General features: G+C 41.0%; 1 protein-coding gene across 16 annotated transcripts in view; it reads right to left on the reverse strand.

Annotated features, from left to right (window-relative positions):
* LOC106884052 (uncharacterized) overlaps positions 1-5,674 on the reverse strand; it is a 177,652-nt gene extending 171,978 nt beyond the window's left edge. For 15 of the 16 annotated variants that reach the window (XM_089347362.1, XM_089347364.1, XM_089347365.1 and 12 more), the window contains exon 1: positions 2,777-3,572. The gene's annotated coding sequence lies outside the window, so the exon portion shown is untranslated. Of the gene's footprint in view, positions 1-2,776; positions 3,573-3,599 lie in introns of those variants that run through there. The other variant, XM_089347361.1, reaches the window with a different exon arrangement.
* Between the last annotated feature and the right edge of the window lie 326 nt (positions 5,675-6,000).

A 6,000-nucleotide genomic window follows, 5' to 3' on the forward strand; every position in this document is an offset into this window, starting at 1 on the left:
GTGGTGTATTTAATTTTGTTCAATCATAACAAAGGAGCATTGAAAGAGTATTAGTAAAACTAAAAGGCAATAGTTAAAAATGTTTGACAAAGACTATTTTAAAGCATTAACAACATTGCTGCAACTGAGAACTGACCTTGCATTCAGCTTGCCTAACTCAAAGTTTGTATGTGAAAGGAATAAGACCGTGTGACATTCATGGCTTTCTGATGAGTTTTAGGGGTGTCATTGAAGCAAAAAGAGCTGGTTACAGGTAGAGATCAAAACAGTTTAAGACTTAGTCCACTAGAAGTTTACTTCTTTCTACTCTATGTTGTTCAGCAATAGAATAAACTCACATCCTCCAAATTTTTCAGAAAGAGATCCAAATTTGCATGTAGGAAATGAAACTTAATGTTCATTTTACATCCTAAGGCCTTGAACTTTTCCAGTATTCTTCACTTGGTCTTTGTAGTTTAGATTGTTTTGATTACTCAAAAAGTTCTTCATCATATCTTTATAAACTAATCCATGCATCTTTTTCAAAATCACTAACAGAGTTTTCAAAATGTTCACCCTTGACAAGTTCCTTATTTCTGATCCTACAAATACACCTTCTTCAACCTTGACATCTGATAAATAGAAAATTTGCTACACAAATACTTGAAGCCCTCTCCATCCTTGGCAAGGCTTTTATGAATTGCTTCATGAAGACAAGTTTTTTTAAGTGTAGAGGAGGCAAAAAACCCCTTTTCTGATCAGTTAAACTTTCTTGGCAGATATTCTTTGTTCCTGGTGTAAATGTATCTCTACTTGGCTATTCTTTTTTGGACCAATGGAGTTCCTGGTTCTACTATCCCATTCACACAAGAAACAAGGAAACTTTGAGTAGCCTAACTTTTATCCAAGCAACAAGCAAATTATTTTCAAGTTACCACGAATCAAATGTAACATATGATACTATAAAACAATGCATGTAGCGTATATACACTGAAAAAAAAAAAGGCATGTAGAAGTAACTGAAATAAAAAAAAAGATAAATCTTAACCTAAGTAATGTAACCTTGTAAAGCGCATCTTTCTCTCCTCACTGCTTGCAGGTGACTGAAGCTGCAGTGATGCAGGTACCTCTCTGTGTAGCTGAAGTGATTTAAATGTTGCTAGAAATTTATTTTTCAAAATAATATCTATTAGTTATACTGTTACAGTCAATTTAAATATAGTAATTAATTGTAATAATGAAAGACAATATTCAAATTCAGGCATAATGGTAAAATGCAATGATTGGTTTTGTTCAGAAACTGTATGTGATAGGATAATTTCTTTGTAATTTTTAAATCAGCAGTTAAAAATTGATCAGTTTCACCCAATAAATGTGAAACACAGACTTGTATATTTTAAAGAAATGTTAAATGGTAAATTTTGCCAAAGATGTTATATCAGCAACTGCTGCTCAATTAATATGGACACGAGGCGATGACTACTGACCGAGACCTTTGGAAATGTGCTGTGCGTGAGAAGATCCGGCAAGCCAAGTAAGATCGTTGCCAGTGCCCCTGGACTGGTTCTTGTGCGGGTGGCACATGAGATGCACCATTTTGAGCGTGGCCGTTGCCAGTACCGCCTGACTGGCTCCCGTAGGATTTTCGAGCGAGATCGTTGCCAGTGCCCCTGGACTGGCTTGTGCGGGTGGCACATAAAAGACACCATTTCGAGCGTGGCCGTTTTCGTGCGGGTGACACGTAAAAGCACCCACTACACTCTCTGAGTGGTTGGCGTTAGGAAGGGCATCCAGCTGTAGAAACTCTGCCAAATTAGACTGGAGCCTGGTGTTGCCATCCGGTTTCACCAGTCCTCAGTCAAATCGTCCAACCCATGCTAGCATGGAAAGCGGACGTTAAACGACGATGATGAATATGCTAACTCACAACACAGATAATGGACAAGGCTGTGATGAAAACCAGTGCTAGCTTCTAGACTGCTCCATTATAATTATTGCCAGCTACAAGGCTTTGGTGACTGCAGTTGTTAAGTCTCTATCTACTCTCCCTGTGTCTCAATGGTAAATAGCAAGATCTCTAGATGCTACCATTGTACAATTTGCGAATAGTGTTGAGTTGATGATATTTTCCTTTCTTTTTATTTGTCTTGCTTTTTCTCTTTTTTTCTTCCTTCACTCATGTTACCTCAGTTTGGGATTTATATATATACTTATATATATATATCGCCAGACTGGCCCTCGTGCCAGTGGCACGTAAAAAGCACCCACTACACTCTCGGAGTGGTTGGCGTTAGGAAGGGCATCCAGCTGCAGAAACTCTGCCAGATCAGATTGGAGTCTGGTGTAGCCATCTGGTTCGCCAGTCCCCAGTCAAATAGTCCAACCCATGTTAGCATGGAAAACGGACGTTAAATGATGATGATGATGATGATGTGGTTTTATTATGTATGTATCATATATATACGTGCTATACATGTAATTATTAAATTATCTGAATTTTTAATGAATGAATTTTATACTTAAAAAAAATCTGCAATTTAATAAACTATTTATATCATCAACAAAAACAAAATATCTCTCCCAATGTTCTCACAATTGAATATTTGTCCACACCACTTACAAATAAGAACTTGAATTTACAGGAAAAGAGAAACCACTCATTACGTATGTTGGTAAACGTATATATAACTGGTCTAAAATTCTATCACAAAATTGTTACTTTCCACTCTGGAAAATTTAGGAACCAAAAGCTAACCCCGACAGACGAAATATCATTAAAATAATTATTTCCATTTACCTGAAAATGTCATAGTTGTAAGTATGTTATAAAGATTTGTAATTTCTGGACATATCTCATGTTTTATTATTAAAATGTTGCTTTATTGGCGTTAATTTTTAATATACGTTACCAAATCATCTTTTTAACGTGAATATGGTAACGTCATAGCAACATGGGAGAGAATTCTTTTAAAGGGAAACTACTCCAAATAACTAATGCAATGTCCTCTGCAGCAACGACACCTAAACTTTCTTGTACCATTGACCGGCTTCACGCAAAACAGTTTTTCCACGGACTAGGAGATCAACGCACAATAAAATGCATGATATATAATTTTATTTACTATTTCATATATAATATATATATAATGCAAAATATCCCGCGGACAGCAAGAGTCAATAAAACAGAAATAAATTTTTTTTTAAATTAATCCTTCTGTGCGGCCCGGTACTGGTCTATGACTCGATGGTTGAAAACTCTAGAGTAGTATAGTTGTATATACTTAAGCGAATGGCATAAAGAATGTCGGTTCGAAAGTAGAATTGGAAATAGAGTTAATTTAAATCTAAAAGATTAATTTAAATCATCATTTCTATACGCTGTCATATAGATTAATGAGAAAATAGAGAAAGAATTATATGCATTGCTATATTTATCTTCATTCTTCTAGGTTCTGTGTTCAAATTCTGCTGAAGTTAATTTGTGTATTCATCCCTTCAGGTATGAAAATAAATAAACACTGAAGCACCAGTAATATATATCAGGGAAGTTATAATTATTACACCTTGTGATGCAAAGGAAGAAAAAGACGGAAGCGAAGAGAGAATTACGGGGGTCTTACCTGTCGGTCCGGAAAAAGGGTCACTTTCAACATCCACATGCTGTCTCGATCTCCAAGGTTCACTCCACGTCCACGTGCGCTATCCGTTGCTGTACCGTCTCACACGTCCGTTTTGATGTGCTGTTCGCCCCCGACTGACCCTCGTCCTTCGCTGATGTTGCATGTCTACCACGGCACTTCCGGTGGGATCCACAGGCCCCACTTTCGACAGGATTTATACCTACTCCCTCACTTCCAATCCTTCCCTACAACACAGCCTGGCTCATAACACCACACGTCCACCTTGATCTGAAGACCATTCAACCAACTTGCCCACACCCTCTTCTCAACCCTGACCACACGCCTTAACTTGTCTCATAATCAGCCAACCAGCGAGGAGGGCACCGCTCCCTATGTAACCACCATGGGACTTCAGTACTGGCCTCAGTTTCTGGCATGTTCCTGCCAGCTTTGTCCTCTTGTCCATTACTGTTGGTTCCATCCTCCATCAAAGTGATGAGCCTTTGCACATCCAAAACATGTTGTGGCATGCCATCTATGGATACATTGTTCCTTGAATTCACAGAGGTTATTGTTCCGTTTTCCTACCATGATGTGAACCATGCATTTTGAGGCTTAACCCAGACTTCTCCAACCTGCACAAAGGCATGCTCCTTCTGTTCTGCGGGATGCGGCGATGCAGTACATGGATGCCTCCACTCATACTTGAATATTGTCCTGTGTAACACAGACGCTTCAGCCTGTCCCGTTCTGGGCGACATATTATACCAAAAAAACGGCCTCGACCGGTGAGATGTGCCCCCCCCCCCTGCTATGGTCTTGATGGTACAATGATGTCTCTCCACAACCCCATTGCCACTTGGCCTGTATGCTGCTCTGAAACGGCTGATATGCCCCTTATTGAGCATTTTCCCCAGCACCTCCAAGCGAAACACAGTGCCATTGTCCACTAGCAGCTCATCCACAGGGCCTCATTCTGGGAATACCTCATTTAGTATTCTTGTGATTTCCTCCCCGATCCCTGTTTTCATCTCCCTCCATATGGCCAACTGCCTGGTCTGCAGTCAACCATTGAGAGGTATGTCCCCTGCCGGTAGTGCATCACGTCCAGTGCCAGTCATTTCCAGTCGTGTTCCACTGGAATGCTTCCTGCCTCATGCACACCCGGAGCGGGGTCAATAGACTGGCACCTGTTGCAGCTCCTAACTACTCTTTGCACACTCTGCCTGGTCACATCAGAGTCAACTTTCCTGGCTTGGAACAGGGTCCTGTCCACCCCCATGTGATGCATGGTATGCAATCTCCTCAGTCACTCAGTCGACACACTGCAGCCACTTCTTGCTCCAGATCCTCTGGCACCTGCAGCCAGGCTTTCTTTAGTCTGGTCAGGACGTCTGCTCTATTCCTCTCTGAGGGCAGAAAAAACACACTCAGTCTCAGGCAAACTCGGCAGCTAGCTCGCCCAGGATTCCCAGACGGTGTATTATCAGCATCTCTGCACTCACTTTGGTTTGCACCCTCTGCTTGCCTGTGATCACTGATCCCACCCATCTAAATACAGTGGCCAAATCGGTCCAGATCTCAATGGTACGCAGCCCCCACCTCGGGGCCAGGTTCAGCCCTTTCAGCATGACATAAAGCTCTGCCACATTGATGTGGTTGCAGTCATCCTTTTCCCTAAGCCAGGCCGCATCCTCCACCACGACACCTCCAATTTCCAGGACAACTCCTGTCGCTATGCTGCTGGCATCACACCACACAACCCCCTTCTTCAATTTGGGCACATACCAGTTCCCTCTTACTGGGGCCTCCACAGTCATCCTCTCCAAGACTTCTTGCATCATGGCAGTTGTCTTCTCGCCTACGTTATCACTCCACCTCACTCCTTCAGCTTGCCTCTTGATGAAGTTGCATGCCATCCGGAGCCATCCTGCAATCAGGTAGTGTCCCAGCAGCTTCCCACACACAGAAAACAGTTCCTGCCCGTCTTTGAGCTCAGCTCTGGGATCTCATTCCCTCTCCGAAACACCAGCATGCCAGCCTTGTCTCTCCATAGCTTGAGTCCCAGGGCTAAACTGATACTTCTTTTATCGACCCTGAAAGGTTGAAAGGCAAATTCAACCTCAGCAAAATTTGGACTTGGAATGTATAGACAGACGAAATGCCAGTAATTAAATAAATACATTTTTTAAAAACGAAGTGTTATTTTAATTAGTGGAAGCTAATTTCACAGAAGAGTTTTTTTTAAATGTATTTTATATTATCCCATCAAACTTGTACCTTCTTTTAAATTTTTGCATAGACAAAGCCAGGACAAAATTATTTTGAATCTTGGTATATCATAAATCCTATTTTGTGATTACTAATAACACAATAACCTTCTCATATTCAAATCCCAACA

This window comes from Octopus bimaculoides, chromosome 2 (assembly GCF_046866305.1).
Source record: "Octopus bimaculoides isolate indiv1 chromosome 2, ASM4686630v1, whole genome shotgun sequence".
In the NCBI taxonomy this organism is placed as follows: domain Eukaryota; kingdom Metazoa; phylum Mollusca; class Cephalopoda; order Octopoda; family Octopodidae; genus Octopus; species Octopus bimaculoides.